Source organism: Oncorhynchus tshawytscha, linkage group LG26 (genome assembly GCF_018296145.1).
Source record: "Oncorhynchus tshawytscha isolate Ot180627B linkage group LG26, Otsh_v2.0, whole genome shotgun sequence".
NCBI classification, from domain to species: domain Eukaryota; kingdom Metazoa; phylum Chordata; class Actinopteri; order Salmoniformes; family Salmonidae; genus Oncorhynchus; species Oncorhynchus tshawytscha.
In genome coordinates, this window is record NC_056454.1 from 6,856,030 (window position 1) to 6,872,946 (window position 16,917).

The following is a 16,917-nucleotide window of genomic DNA, read 5'->3' on the forward strand; positions in this document are numbered from 1 at the left end:
ATCAGCGAAGCGGAGATGTTGTTTCCTACCTTCACCACCTGGGGACGGCCCATCAGGAAGTCCAGGACCCAGTCGCACAGGGTGGAGTTGAGACCCAGAGCCTCAAGCTTAATGATGAGCTTGGAGGGTACTATGGTGTTGAATGCTGAGCTGTAGTCAGCTCAGCATTTTTACATAGGTATTCCTCTCATCCAGATGGGATAGGGCAGTCTGCAGTGTGATGGCGATTGCATAGTCTGTGGACCAATTTGGGGCGGTATTCAAATTGCAGTGGGTCTAGAGTGACAGGTAAGGTGGAGGTGATATGATCCTTGACAAGTCTCTCAAAGCACTTCATGATGACGGAGGTGAGTGCAACGGGCGTTAGTCTTTTAGTTCAGTTACCTTTGCCTGCCTTCTTGGGTACAGGAACAATGGTTGTCATCTTGAAGCATGTGGGGACAGCAGACTGGGATAGGGAGTGATTGAATATGTCCGTAAACACACCATCCAGCTGGTCTGCGCATGCTCTGAGGACGCAGCTAGGGATGCCATCTGGGCTGGCAGCCCTGCGAGGGTTAACACGTTTCAATGTCTACTTACGTCGGCTACTGAGAAGGAGAGCTCACAGTCCTTGGTGGCTTGCCGTGTCGGTGGCACTGTGTTATCCTCAAAGCGGGCAAAGAAGGTGTTTAGTTTGTCTGGAAGCAAGAAGTTGGTGTTTGTGATGTAGCTGATTTTCTTTTCGTAGTCCGTGATTGTCTGTAGACCCTGCCACATACGTCTCATGTCTGAGCCATTGAATTGCAACTCCACTTTTTCCATATACTGACATTTCTCTTGTTTGATTGCCTCTCTTGTTTGATTGCTTAAGTACACTTTGTATTCAGCCATATTCCCGGGTCATCATTGCAATGGTTAAATGCAGTGGTTTAAATGTGGTGCTGCCATCTATCCACGGTTTCTGGTTAGTGTAGGTTTTATTAGTCACAGTGGCTTCAACATCTCCTATTCACGGCCTTGTAATCTCATTTTTCTCTGAGGCTACCTGGAACATGTCCCAGTCTGCGTGATCAGAACAATCTTGAAGCGTGGATTCCGATTGGTCAGACCAAAGTTGAATAGTCCTCATCCCGCGTACATCCTGTTTGAGTTTCTGCCTATAGGAGGGGAGAAGTAAAATGGAGTCGTGGTCGGATTTGCCAAACAGAAGGCGGGGGAGGGCCTTGTATGCATTGCGAAAGTTAGAGTAGCAGTGATCCAGTGTTTTGCCAGCCCGGGTACTACAATCAATTGTAGCTGATAGAATTTAGGTCGCCTTGTTCTCAAATTTGCTTTGTTAAAATCCCCAGCTACAATAAATGCAGCTTCCGGAGATATAGTTTCCAGTTTGCATAAAGTCCATTGGAGTTCCTTGAGGGCCATTGTGGTATCGGCTTGAGGAGGGATATACACTGCTGTGACAATAACCATGAGAATTCTCTTGTGAGATAATAAGGATAGCATTTGATTGTGAGGAATTTTAGGTCAGGTGAACAAAAGGACTTGAGTTCCTGTATGTGGTTACAATTACACCATGAGTCTTTAATCATGAAATATACACCCCCTTATTTATTCCTGTCTGTGCGACGCACAAAGAATCCCGATGGCTGTACCGACTCCGACAGCATGTCCCCAGAGAGCTACATTTACGGGAAACAGAGTATGTTACAATCCTGGATGTCTCTCTGGAAAGCAACCCTAGCCATAATTTTGTCTATCTTATTATCTAGAGACTGGACAATAGCGAGTAAAATACTCAGAAGCGGTGGGTGGTGTGCCCACCTCCGAAGACTGACCAGAAGGCAGCTCCGTCCACCTCTCCTGTGGCGATGTTATTTTGGTTCAGCGTCTGAAATCTGTTTGAATGCCTTGGGTGGATCAAACAAAGGATTAGCTTTGGGAAAGCCATATTCCTGGTTGCCTGTAAGTTGTAAGTTGACATCGCTATGATATCCAATAGTTCTTCCCGCTGTATGTAATAAGACTTAAGATTTTCTGGGCAAACAATATAATAAATAATACATAAAAAAACTAAATACTGCATAGGCGACCCTCTCTGTCAGCACCATCTTACTCATCATACATTTTTTTTAAAGTCGCGTTTGACAGGATTACCAACACAGACTGACTGGCTCAAATGGACAGAAGATTTATGTATGGCACACCAATCTGATCTCCTCTCTTGGCATGTCCAGCCAACTCATTATCTCAGCCAATCTTGGCTAGCATGGCTAGCAGGAAGGTTGCTGACGATTCCAAACGAACCGCCCTTGCTGTCTCTGCCTGGCCGGTTCCCCTCTTTCCACTGGGATTCTCTGCCTCTAACCCTATTACTGGGGCTGAGTCACTGGCTTACTAGGGCTCTTTCATACCATCCTTAGGAGGGGTGCGTCACTTGAGTCACTGATGTGATCTTCCTGTCTGGGTTGGCACCCCCCCTTGGGTTGTGCCGTGGGGGAGATCTTTGTGGGCTATACTCGGCCTTGTCTCAGTATGGTAAGTTGGTGGTTGAAGATATCCCCTAGTGGTGTGGGGACTATGCTTTGGCAATGTGGGTGGGGTTATATCCTTCCTGTTTGGCCCTGTCCGGGGGTGTCATCGGATGGGGCCACAGTGTCTCCTGACCCCTCCTGTCTCAGCCTCCAGTATTTATGCTGCAGTAGTTTGTGTCGGGGGGCTAGGGTCAGTTTGTTATATCTGGAGTACTTCTCCTGTCCTATCCGGTGTGTGAATTTAAGTATGCTCTCTCTAATTCTCTCTTTCTCTCTTTCTCTCGGAGGACCTGAGCCCTAGGACCATGCCTCAGGACTACCTGACATGATGACTCCTTGCTGTCCCCAGTCCACCTGGCCGTGCTGCTGCTCCAGTTTCAACTGTTCTGCCTGTAATTATTATTATTTGACCATGCTGGTAATTTATGAACATTTGAACATCTTGGCCAAGTTCTGTTATAATCTCCACCCGGCACAACCAGAAGAGGACTGGCCACCCCACATAGCCTGGTTCCTCTCTAGGTTTCTTCCTAGGTTTTGGCCTTTCTAGGGAGTTTTTCCTAGCCACCGTGCTATTACACCTGCATTGCTTGCTGTTTGGGGTTTTAGGCTGGGTTTCTGTACAGAACTTTGAGATATCAGCTGATGTACGAAGGGCTATATAAATACATTTGATTTGATTTGACTTTCCATGGCTAAACCAACATGGCTCGTAATTTAACAATTTTATTCGTAGTTACAGATGCAATATTAGTTTGTTATTAAGGCTCATGAAAGTTGTGCAGAAGGCCTTTCTACCAAGAAGTGCATTTTGATTATAAAAACTCAAGTTTAATTCAAATGGTGTTCCTGTGAAGTAGTGATGTGCGACATAGGCCTAGTTTCCTGAAACAAGTCACATATACAAGGGGTACCGGTACTGAGTCAATGTGCTGGGATTACAGGTCAGTCAAGGTAATTTATACATGTAGGTAGGGGTACGTGACTATGCATAGATAATAAACAACGAGTAGCAGCAGTATAAAAACAACAGGGGGCGGTGTCAATGTAAATAGTCCAGGTGGCCTTTTGAATAGTTGTTCAGCAGTCTTATGGCCTGGGGGTAGAAGCTGTTAAAGAGCGTTTTGGACCTAGACTTGTCGCTCTGGTACCACTTGGGGCCTTACTCTGACACCGCCTAGTATATAGGTCCTGGATGGCAGGAAGCTTGGCCCCAGTAAAGTACTGGGCCAAATGCACAACACTCTATAGCGCCTTAAGGTCGGATTCCGTGTCACGAATCCCGCTTCCTGAGTCTGTGTTTGCCTGTGTTTCTGTCCTTGAGTGTGTTTCCGGTGTCCTGGAACGCACCATGTCTGGTTGCCGGGCGAATTAGCTTGTTAGGAGATCGATGTTCACCCGCACCTGTATCCCATCAGTAATCTGCACACCTGTCCTGATCATCACCTCTCCCCTTCAAAAGCTCTGACCTGACATCCATTCCCTGCCGGATCGTTAGCCATGAACAGTATGTTGTGCCATAGTATCAGCCTCAAGTTGGATAGAATTTGTTTTGTTGTTTTTTACGTATTGCTTGCCTTAAACTTACCTCCGTTTGTTCTGTCTTCAGTTACTCACCCGGATCATTTACCCCATTCCCGCCTGGTCGGAGGAGGATTCCGCTACCCCATTGGATCCACCTATTTACTCCCATCAACTCACCACCGCTGCCCGCTATGCCACCTGGATATATCTACCCATTCACATTCACTTGTAAATAAATACTCACCTTCTTCCTACTCTCCTTGTCCTGGTCTGCTTCTGGGTTCGATTTTGAAAGAACGTGACATTCCGAGCAATTTCCACACTGAATACTTTCCGAATACACTGTAGATCATAGATTGTGCTCCCTACAGATTATAGAAGAGAGAAGTTCTGTCCTATCCATTCAGACCCCAGTCCTACCTCTGTGCCTTCAGAAAGTATTCATAGCCCTAGACTTATTCCACATTTAGTTGTCATAATTCAAAATGATTATAATATTTTTTTTGTCACCTATCTACATACAATATCCCATAATGACAAAGCGAAAACATGTTAAAACGTTTTTGCTAATTTATTGAGAATTAAACACAGAAATATATTATTTACATAAGTATTCACACCCTTGAGTCAATACATGTTAGAATCACCTTGTTAGGGTCATGTGTATAGGTAGCAGGGAAGTCAGGCACAGCAGAATCAAACTGAGTGTAATGTAGTATTTAATAACAAATAAACTAAACATACTCCAAACACTAAATAAAGTGGGTACGAGGACCCGTCGGGCACCAATACAAAAACCAACACAACATTGAATAACAAACCATCTCTGACAAAGCCATGAGGGTAAACAGAGGGTTAAATACACAACAGGTAATGAATGGGATTGAAACCAGATGTGTAGGAAGACAAGACAAAACCAATGGAAAATGAAAAATGTATCAATGATGGCTAAAAGACAGGTGACGTTGACCGCCGAAAACCGCCCGAACAAGGAGAGGCTTCGACTTCGGTAGAAGCGTGACACACCTTTGGCAGTGATCACATCTGTTAGTCTTTCTGAGTAAGTCTCTAACAACTTTGCACACCTGGATTGTACAGATAGCCATTTTCAAGCCCATTTAAGTCAAAACTTGAACTATGCCACTCAGGAACAACTACAACACCCAGGCCTTGTGTTTTAGGTTATTGTGATTCTGTCTGTTGGAAAGCAGAGTGAAACAGGTTTTCTTCTTGGATTTTGCCTGTATTTATATTCTATGTTATCCCTAGTCCTTGGAGATGACCAGCATACTCATAACATGATGCAGCCACCAACATCCTTGAAAATATGAAGAGTGGTACTCAGTGATGTGTTGTGTTGGATTTTCCCAAAACACAATACTTTGTAATCAGGACATAAAGTACATTTCTTGCTACATTTGTTGCAGTTTTACTTCAGTGCCTTTTTACAAACAGAATGAATGTTTTGGAATATTTGTATTCTTTACAGGCTTCCTGCTTTTCACACTGTCAAATAGCTTAGTATTGTTGAGTAACAACAGTACAATTTTGTTGATCCATCCTCAGTTTATGGAAAATATGCTACAGTTGAAGTCAGAAGTTTACATACACTTACAGTGGGGCAAAAAAGTATTTAGTCAGCACCAATTGTGCAAGTTCTCCCACTTAAAAAGATGAGAGAGGCCTGTAATTTTCATCATAGGTACACTTCAATCATGACAGACAAAATGAGAAAAAAAATCCAGAAAATCACATTGTAGGATTTTTTATGAATTTATTTGCAAATTATGGTGGAAAATAAGTATTTGGTCACCTACAAACTAGCAAGATTTCTGGCTCTCACAGACGTGTAACTTCTTCTTTAAGAGGTTCCTCTGTCCTCCACTCGTTACCTGTATTAATGGCACCTGTTTGAACTTGTTATCAGTATAAAAGACACCTGTCCACAACCTCAAACAGTCACACTCCAAACTCTACTATGGCCAAGACCAAAGAGCTGCCAAAGGACAGCAGAAACAAAATTGTAGACCTGCACTATGCTGGGAAGACTGAATCTGCAATAGGTAAGAAGCTTGGTTTGAAGAAATCAACTGTGGGAGCAATTATTAGGAAATGGAAGACATACAAGACCACTGATAATCTCCCTCGATCTGGGGCTCCACGCAAGATCTCACCCCGTGGGGTCAAAATGATCACAAGAACGGTGAGCAAAAATCCCAGAACCACACGGGGGGACCTAGTGAATGACCTGCAGAGAGCTGGGACCAAAGTAACAAAGCCTACCATCAGTAACACACTACGCCGCCAGGGACTCAAATCCTGCAGTGCCAGACTTGTCCCCCTGCTTAAGCCAGTACATATCCAGGCCCGTCTGAAGTTTGATAGAGAGCATTTGGATGATCCAGAAGAAGATTGGGAGAATGTCATATGGTCAGATGAAACTAAAATATAACATTTTGGTAAAAACTAAATTCGTCGTGTTTGGAGGAAAAAGAATGCTGAGTTGCATCCAAAGAACACCACACCTACTGTGAAGCATGGGGGTGGAAACATCATGCTTTGGGGCTGTTTTTCTGCAAAGGGACCAGGACGACTGATCTGTGTAAAGGAAAGAATGAATGGGGCCATGTATCGTGAGATTTTGATTGAAAACCTCCTTCCATCAGCAAGGGCATTGAAGATGAAACGTGGCTGAAGTCTTTCAGCATGACAATGATCCCAAACACACCGCCCGGGCAACGAAGGAGTGGCTTCGTAAGAAGCATTTCAAGGTCCTGGAGTGGCCTAGCCAGTCTCCAGATCTCAACCCCATAGAAAATCTTTGGAGGGAGTTGAAAGTCCGTGTTGCCCAGCAACAGCCCTAAAACATCACTGCTCTAGAGGAGATCTGCATGGAGGAATGGGTTCAAAATACCAGCAACAGTGTGTGAAAACCTTGTGAAGACTTACAGAAAACCTTTGACCTCTCTCATTGCCAACAAAGAGTATATAACATAAACTTTTGTTATTGACCAAATACTTATTTTCCACCATAATTTGCAAATAAATTCATAAAAAAATCCTACAATGTGATTTTCTGGACTTTTTTTTCTCATTTTGTCTGTCATAGTTGATGTGTACCTATGATGAAAATTACAGGCCTCTCTCATCTTTTTACATGGGAGAACTTGCACAATTGGTGGCTGACTAAATACTTTTTTGCCCCACTGTAGATGGAGTCATTAAAACTCGTTTTTCAACAACTCCACACATTTCTTGTGAACAAACTATAGTTTTGGCAAGTCGGTTAGGACGTTTTTTTTTGTGCATGACACAAGTCATTTTTCCAAAAATAGTTTACAGATTTTTTTACTTATAATTCACAGTTTCACAATTCCAGTGGGTCATAAATTCACATTGACTGTGCCTTTAAACAGCTTGGAATATTACAGAAAATTATGTCATGGCTTTAGAAGCTTCTGATAGGCTAATTGACATAATTTGAGTCAATTAGAGATGTACCTGTGGATCTATTTCAAATCCTACATTCAAACTCAAACTCAAGTGCATCTTTGCTTGACATCATGGGAAAATCAAAAGAAATAAGCAAAGACCTAAACAATTGTTGGAAGAATGACTTGTGTCATGCACAAAGTAGATGTCCTAACAGACTTGCCAAAACTATAGTTTGTTAACAAGACATTTCTGGAGTGGTTGAAAAACGAGTTTTAATGACTCCAACCTAAGTGTTTGTAAAATTCCGACGTCAACTGTATTTGGCTAAGGTGTATGTAAACGTACAACTTCAACTGTATTTTAGTATTTCTCCAGTAGGTTTCATGAAGTAGAAAGCCTCTAAGTCTATGTCAAAGATAATAAAACAAAAACACTATAGTAAATAATACCGTAATGACCTCAAAAATACTACAGTTAATATTACAATATAGTACAGTCCGCAAAAACACTCCATTAATAACTATAGTATATACCACAGTTATTTTACTACCGTGTTTATACTATAGTTAACTGTAAATACTACACTATACTACTGTAAACACTACAGGGAATACTATAGTATTTATACCAAACTCTCCTATAGTATTTTATCATGTGGGTTACAGCAGAGATCCTTAATGATATACAAAGTACTTAACCACTTTTCTATTCCTTGAAGGCAACCTTAGTTCTGTTGGTTGCAGATGAGTGTGACAAAAATAGAAGGTACAGGTAACTGCTGGCAGGGTTAGTAGCATCGGTGGCTCTCTCTGGCCTTAAGATATGGCAGTAGTTTGAGCCTAGCTCGGTGAACCAGCTTTGATGTGCCTGTGGGCTTATGCAAAGTATTGCTTTGGACTGAACATCGGTAAACAGCGTTATCACCTTTCCCTGCCAGCGTCCTCAAAGGTTCACCATTTTCTCTCAACGCTTGACTGAGAGAGTGGAGGACAGATCGCTCTACGCTCTCTCCCCCTGCGGCTTGGAGCGACATTATGCAATTGTAGGAAATATTTTATTCATCAAGGCAGACTGCTCTCACATGAAAGGACAACCGGGGAGACTTCCTTGGGAGGCAGAGAAAACATTTTTATCGTAAACACATAATCCTACTCATTACTCCACGTGTTTTATCTAGCCTAGGCTAAGTCACTCTTGTTTTGAGCTGACTTCGCTGTGAGCTTTGAACGGGGCACCTGGCTCACGTGCCGGAGGCAGCCGGATCCAAGACTAATGCAATCACGTTTCACCCGGTGCAAACTCCTCCCACCGGGGTAACCAGGGCCAGATAATCAAATCCCCTCAATAACAAAGTGGTTACCCGCCTCTGTTTTGGAAAAAAGCTAAGGGATGGGCCTGGATAAATGTAACTACTCTCAAATTCATAGACGGAGCTATGTACAGTATGTACGGACTGACCATCCATTATAGCAACATTATAGTTTAAACCATTGTTTTGAGGCGATACAGTATTTGGTTACATTTACATTGTTTACAAACATTGGAGTAAAGCAAGTTTATATGTTGGGTTCTGATGGAGTACGACAGTTGAAATAACATCATGAGGCATTTATAAGTTATATTCTTCAAGAATCAATGGGACATCATTTTGTTATTAATCTGTAAATCCAAAAATGGATGTGGCAACTAAGGATTCTAGCTTTAATATGTTGAAGCAAGAATTTATACACGTTTGATGTTTGGGATGCTTCAAATCTTTCTTATATGGAATTATTTAGCCCATTCTGATACACTCGATCGTCGTCTTCTTTGGTTCTTTCAACTGGTCACACCCCCATGCATTCATCTCCAGCTGAATGTTCTTTTTGGACTAGATTTAAACCTCTTATATTTTAGTTACAATATGGAAGCAGTTTTCTCTCTGTTTCTTCAGCAGCTGCCCGGAATAAAGCCCTGCACCATTATGTGTGGCATTGTTCTGGAATTGTAGATCGCATGGCATTAGAGACCCAGAGTTGTGTGACTAACGAGAAAATTGAAAACAGTTCATGCCTAACCACTAAAGAACAAATGTTTGCCAATTAAAACAGAGAATAGTCTCTGCCATGCCTATTAGGCATATGAAGGGGGAAACAGGACTGAAAGAAATCTACACACATGACTGTCATGTAGGGCTCGCCAAACTGTTGTGATTAATGAAAAAATGGGTAACATTTTTCTGTAGGCAAACACACGTATTGCCTTCTACAGATGTTTTAACTATTTCTGAGTGTATATACTGTAGCAAGTGATAAATTATAATGAAGTATAAGTGTTTATGACAGGATTATGAATGCACTTAATGCATTATGTATGTCAAAATCAAATCAAATTTATTTATATAGCCCTTCTTACATCAGCTGATATATCAAAGTGCTATACAGAAACCCAGCCTAAAACCCCAAACAGCAAGCAATGCAGGTGTAGAAGCACGGTGGTGATGAAAAACTCCCTAGAACGGCCAAAACCTAGAGAGGAACCAGGCTATGAGGGGTGGGCAGTCGTCTTCTAGCTGTGCCGGGTGGAGATTATAACAGAACATGGTCAAGATGTTCAAATGTTCATAAATGACAAGCATGGTCAAATAATAGTGATCACAGTGAACAGGCCAGGGTTCCATAGCCGCCGGCAGAACAGTTGAAACTGGAGCAGCACCACGGCCAGGTGGACTGGGGACAACAAGGAGTCATCATGCCAGGTAGTCCTGAGGCATGGTCCTAGGGCTCAGGTCCTCCCAGGGAGAGAGAGAGAAAGAGAAAGAAAGAGAGAATTAGAGAGAGCATACTTAAATTCACACAGGACACCAGATAAGACAGGAGAAGTACCCCATATATAACAGACTGACCCTAGCCCCCCGACACAAACTACTGCAGCATAAATACTGGAGGATGAGACAGGAGGGGTCGGGAGACACTGTGTCCCCATCCGATGATACCCCCGGACAGGGCCAAATAGGCAGGATATAACAACAACCACTTTGCCAAAGCACAGCCCCCCACACCACTAGAGGGATATTTCACCCACCAACTTACCATCCTGAGACAAGACCGAGTATTTCCCACAAAGATCTCTGCCACGGCACAACCCAAGGGGGGGGCACCAACCCAGACAGGAGACCACGTCAGTGACTCAACCCACTCAAGTGACGCACCCTCCCAGGGACGGCATGGAAGACCACTAGTAAGCCAGTGACTCAGCCCCTGTAATAGGGTTAGCGGCAGAGAATCCCAGTGGAGAGAGGGGAACCAGCTAGGCAGAGACAGCAAGGGCTGTTCGTTGCTCCAGTGCCTATCCGTTCACCTTCACACTCCTGGGCCAGATTACACTCAATCAGGGGACCTACTGAAGAGATGAGTCTTCAATAAAGACTTAAAGGTTGAGACCGAGTCTGCATCTCTTACATGGGTAGGCAGACCATTCAATAAAAATGTACCTCTGTAGGAGAAAATCCTGCCTCCAGCTGCTTGCTTAGAAATTCTAGGGACAATTAGGAGGCCTGCGTCTTGTGACCGTAGTGTACGTGTGGGTATGTACGGCAGGACCAAATCGGAAAGATAGGTAGGAGCAAGCCCATGTAATGCTTTGTAGGTTAGCAGTAAAACCTTGAAATCAGCACTTGCCTGAACAGGAAGCCAGTGTAGGGAGGCTAACACTGGACTAATATGATCAAATTTTGGGGTTCTAGTCAGGATTCTAGCAGTCGTATTTAGCACTAACTGAAGTTTATTTAGTGCTAAGTCCGGGTAGCCAGAAAGTAGAGCATTGCAGTATTCTAACCTAGAAGTAACAAAAGCATGGATTAATCTTTTTGCATTAAATTTGGACAGAAAGTTTCTGATTTTTGCAATGTTACGTAGATGGAAAAAAGCTGTCCTTGAAACAGTCTTGATATGTTCGTCAAAAGAGAGATCAGGGTCCAGAGTAACGCCAAGGTCCTTCACAGTTTTATTTGAGACGACTGTACAACCATCAAGATTAATTGTCAGATTCAACAGAAGATCTCTTTGTTTCTTGGGGAAATCAAGAAGCATCTCTGTTTTGTCCGAGTTTAAAAGAAGAAAGTTTGCAGACATCCACTTTCTTTTGTCTGAAACACAGGCTTCCAGCGAGGGCAATTTTGGGGCTTCACCATGTTTCAATCAACTTTGGGGCTTCACCTAGAATCAATCATGTTTCACAGCTGTGTGTCATCTGCTTAAAAGTGAAAGTTAACATTATGTTCTTGAATGACATCCCCAAGAAGTAAAATATATAGTGAAAACAATAGTGGTCATAAAACGGAACCTTGAGGACCACAGAAATTTACAGTTGATTTGTCAGAGGACAAACCATTCACAGAGACAAACTGATATATTTCCAACAGATAAGATCTAAACCAGACCAGAACTTGTCTGTGTAGACCAATTTGGGTTTCCAATATCTCCAAAAGATTGTGGTGATCGCTGGTATCAAAAGCAGCACCAAGATCTAGGAGCACAAGGACAGATGCAGAGCCTCGGTCTGACACCATTAAAAGGTCATTTATCACCTTCACAAGTGCAGTCTCAGTGCTATGATGTGGACTGAAACCAGACTGAAGCATTTTGTATACATTGTTTGTCTTCAGGAAGGCACTGAGTTGCTGCGCAACAGCTTTTTCAAAAAGCTTTGAGAGGAATGGGAGATTCGATATAGGCCGATAGTTTATTATGTCTTCTGGTTCAAGGTTCGGCTTTTTCAAGAGAGGCTTTATTACTGCCACATTTAGTGAGTTTGGTACACATCCGGTGGATAGAGAGCCGTTTATTATGTTCAACATAAGAGGACCAAGCACAGGAAGCAGCTCTTTCAGTAGTTTAGTTGGAATAGGGTCCAGTATGCAGCTTGAAGGTTTAGAGGATGATTATTTTCATCATTGTGTCAAGATATAGTACTAAAACACTTGAGTGTCTCCCTTGATCCTAGGTCCTGGCAGAGTTGTGCAGACTTAGGATAACTGAGTTTTGGAGGAATACGCAGATTTAAAGAGGAGTCCGTAATTTGCTTTTTTGCTTTTCTTTTCCTCAAAGAAGTTCATGAATTTATTACTGCTGAAGTGAAAGCCATCCTCTCTTGGGGAATGTTGCTTTGCGACAGTATCAAAAGACATTTTGGATTGTTCTTATTTCCTCAATTAGGTTGGAAAAATAGGATGATCGAGCAGCAGTGAGGGCTCTTCGATACTGCACGGTACTCTTTCCAAGCTAGTCGGAAGACTTCCAGTTTGGCGTGGCACCATTCCCGTTCCAATTTTCTGGAAGCTTGCTTCAGAGCTCGGGTATTTTCTGTATACAAGGGAGCTAGTTTCTTATGACAAAGGTTTTTAGATTTTACGGGTGCAACTGCATCTAGGGTCTTGTGCAAGGTTAAACTGAGTTCCTCAGTTTGGTGCTTAACTTCTTGATACTTCCCATCCCGCATGCGGGAGCGTAATCATCGCCTCAAACTAATTAGCATAACGCAGCGGACATAAATATCCCTAGAAAATTTTCCTATTCATGAAAATCACAAATGAAATATATTGAGACACAGCTTAGCCTTTTGTTAATCACACTGTCATCTCAGATTTTCAAAATATGCTTTAAAGCCAACGCTAGATAAGCATTTGTGTAAATTTATCATGGCATAATGCTATGCTAGGCTCTGCTAGCAGCAGGCAACATTTTCACGAAATTAAGAAAAGCAATCAAATCAAATCATTTACCTTTGAAGAACTTCAGTGTTTTCACTCAGGAGACTCCCAGTTAGATAGCAAATGTTCCTTTTTTCCAAAAATATTATTTTTGTAGGCGAAATAGCTCCGTTTCTTCTTCCCGTTTGGCTGAGAAATCGACCGGAAAATGCGATCACTACAACGCTGAACTTTTTTCCAAATTAGCTCCATAATATCGACATGGCAAACGTTGTTTAGAATCAATCCTCAAGGTGTTTTTCACATATCTATTCGATAAAATATCCACCGGGACAATTGTTTTCTCATAAGAAGCGATTGGAAAAATGGCTACTTCTGTACTTTACGCAAGATTTTCTGCGGGAGCCATCATGTGACCACTTGCTCAATGTGGTCCCTTACGGCTATTCTTCAACATAAATGCGTAAAAAGACGTCACAATGCTGTAGACACCTTGGGGAATACGTAGAAAGCGTAAGCTCATTCGTAGCCCATTCACAGCCATATAAGGAGTCATTGGCATGCAGGGCTTTCAAAATAGGGGGCACTTCCTGGTTGGATTTTTATCTGGGTTTCGCCTGTAACATCAGTTCTGTTGCAGTCACAGACAATATCTTTGCAGTTTTGGAAACGTCAGAGTGTTTTCTATCCAAAGCTGTCAATTATATGCATAGTCGAGCATCTTGTCGTGACAAAATATCCTGTTTAAAACGGGAACGTTTTTTATCCAAAAATGAAAATACTGCCCCCTAGTTACAAAAAGGCTAACTGATTTTTGTCCCTCTGCCTTGGGTAGGCAGAGGGAGTCTGGAAGAGCATCAAGGAATCTTTGGGCTGTCTGAGAATTTATAGCACGACTTTTGATGCTCCTTGGTTGGGGTCTGAGCAGATAATTTTTTTGCGATTGCAAACATAATACAATGGTGGTCCGATAGTCCAGGATTATGAGGAAAAACATTAAGATCCACAACATTTATTCCACAACATTTATTCCATGGGACAAAACTAGGTCCAGAGTATGACTGTGGCAGTGAGTAGGTCCGGAGACATGTTGGACAAAACCCACTGAGTCGATGATGGCTCCAAAAGCCTTTTGGAATGGGTAGGTGGACTTTTCCATGTGAATATTAACGTCACCAAAAATTAGAATATTATCTGCTATGACTACAAGGTCCAATAGGAATTCAGGGAACTAGGTGAGGAACGATGTATATGGCCCAAGAGGCCTGTAAACAGTAGCTATAAAAAGCGATTGAGTAGGCTGCATAGATTTCATGATTAGAAGCTCAAAAGATGAAAACGTCAGTTTTTTTTGAAAAATGAAATTTGCTTTCGTAAATGTTAGCAACACTTCCGCCTTTGCGGGATGCATGGGGGATATGGTCACTAGTGTAACCGGGAGGTGAGGCCTCATTTAACACAGTAAATTCATCAGGCTTAAACCATGTTTCAGTCAGGCCAGTCACATCAAGATTATGATCAGAGATTAGTTAATTTACTATATATATATATATATATATATATATATATATATATGTATGTATATTGACTGCCCTATTTTGAGATGTGAGGTATCACGATCTCTTTCAATATTGGCAGGAATGGAGGAGGTCTTTATTCTAGTGAGATTGCTATAAGGCGAACACCGCCATGTTAAGTTTTTCCCAACTTAGGTCGAGGTACAGACACGATCTCAATGGGGATAGCTGAACTGACTACACTGACTGTGCTAGTGGCAGACCACTAAGCTGGCAGGCTGGCTAACAGCCTGCTGCCTGGCCTGCACCCTATTTCATTGTGGAGCTAAGAGAGTTAGAGCCCTGTCTATGTTCATAGATAAGATGAGAGCACCCCTCCAGCTAGGATGGAGTCCGTCACTCCTCAACAGGCCAGGCTTGGTCCTGTTTGTGGGTGAGTCCCAGAAAGAGGGCCAATTATCTACAAATTCTATCTTTTGGGAGGGGCAGAAAATAGTTTTCAACCAGCGATTGAGTTGTGAGACTCTGCTGTAGAGCTCATCACTCCCCCTTACTGGCAGGGGGCCAGAGACAATTACTTGATGCCGACACATCTTTCTAGCTGATTTACACGCTGAAGCTACGTTGCGCTTGGTGACCTCTGACGGTTTCATCCTAACATCGTTGGTCCAGACGTGGATAACAATACCATATCTCTTTACTCTCTACACTCGCCAGTTTTAGCTTTAGCCAGCACCATCTTCAGATTAACCTTAACGTCGGTAGCCCTGCCCCCTGGTAAACAGTGTATGATTGCTGGATGATGCGTTTTAAGTCTAATACTGCGGGTAATGGAGTCGCCAATGACTAGGGTTTTCAATTTGTCAGAGCTAATGGTGGGAGCCTCTCAGACCACGTATCGGGAGGAGTAGAGACCAGAGAAGGCTCGGCCTCAGACTCCAACTCGCTGCTTAACCTCTCTGGGATATTTGAGACGGTAACCCCCGCAACAGCCAGTGAGTGTAGGGCGCCAAATTCAAAACAACAAAAATCTCATATTTAAAATTCCTCAGGCATACATGTATTTTACACCATTTTAAAGATAACATTCTAGTTAATCCAGCCACAGTGTCTGATTTCAAAAAGGCTTTAAAGCGAAAGCACCACAAACTATTATGTTAGGTCAGCGCCTAGTCACAAAAAACACATCCATTTTTCCAGCCAAAGAGAGGAGTCACAAAAAGCGGAAATATAGATCACATTAATCACTGACCTTTGATGATCTTCATCAGATGACACTCATAGGACTTCATGTTATAAAATACATGTATGTTTTGTTCGATAAAGTGCATATTTATATCCAAAAATCTAATTTAACATTGGCGTGTTATATTCAGTAGTTCCAAAACATGCAGTGATTTTGCAGAGAGCCACATCAATTCACAGAAATACTCATAATAAACATTGATTAAAGATACAACTATTACACATGGAACTTTAGATACACTTCTCCTTAATGCAACCCCTGTGTCAGATATTTTTTTTTTACTTTACAGAAAAAGCACACCATGCAATAATCTGAGTACAGTGCTCAGAAACCAAAACAGCCAAAGAGATATCTGTCATGTTGTGTAGTCAACAATAGTCAGAAATAGCATTATAAATATTAACTTACCTTTGATGATCTTCATCAGAATACACTCCCAGGAATCCCAGTTCCACAATAAATGTTTGATTTGTTCAATAAAGTTCATAATTTATGTCCAAATACCTTCCTTTGTTAGGGCGTTTGGTAAACAAATCCAAACGCGCGTGCAAAGTCCAGCCGAAAGGTCGGACGAAAAGTCCAAAAGTTATATTACAGGTCGTAGAAACATGTCAAACTAAGTATAGAATCAATCTTAGGATGTTTTTAACATAAATCTTCAATAATGTTCCAAACTGAGAATTCCTTTGTCTATAGAAAAGCAATGGAACGCAAGCTAACTTTCACATGACCGCTCGTCACGAGCTCGTGGCAATCTGCCAGGCACCTGGCTCAATCCCCTATCTTCACAGTAGAAGCATCAAACAAGGTTCTAAAGACTGTTGACAACTAGTGGAAGCGTTAGGAAATGCAACATGACCAATATCACACTGTATCTTCAATAGGGAATGAGTTGAAAAATGACCAACCTCAGATTTCCCACTTCCTGGTTGGATTTTTTTCTCAGGTTTTCACCTGCCAATTACATGCATATTCTAGCTTTTATGGCTGAGT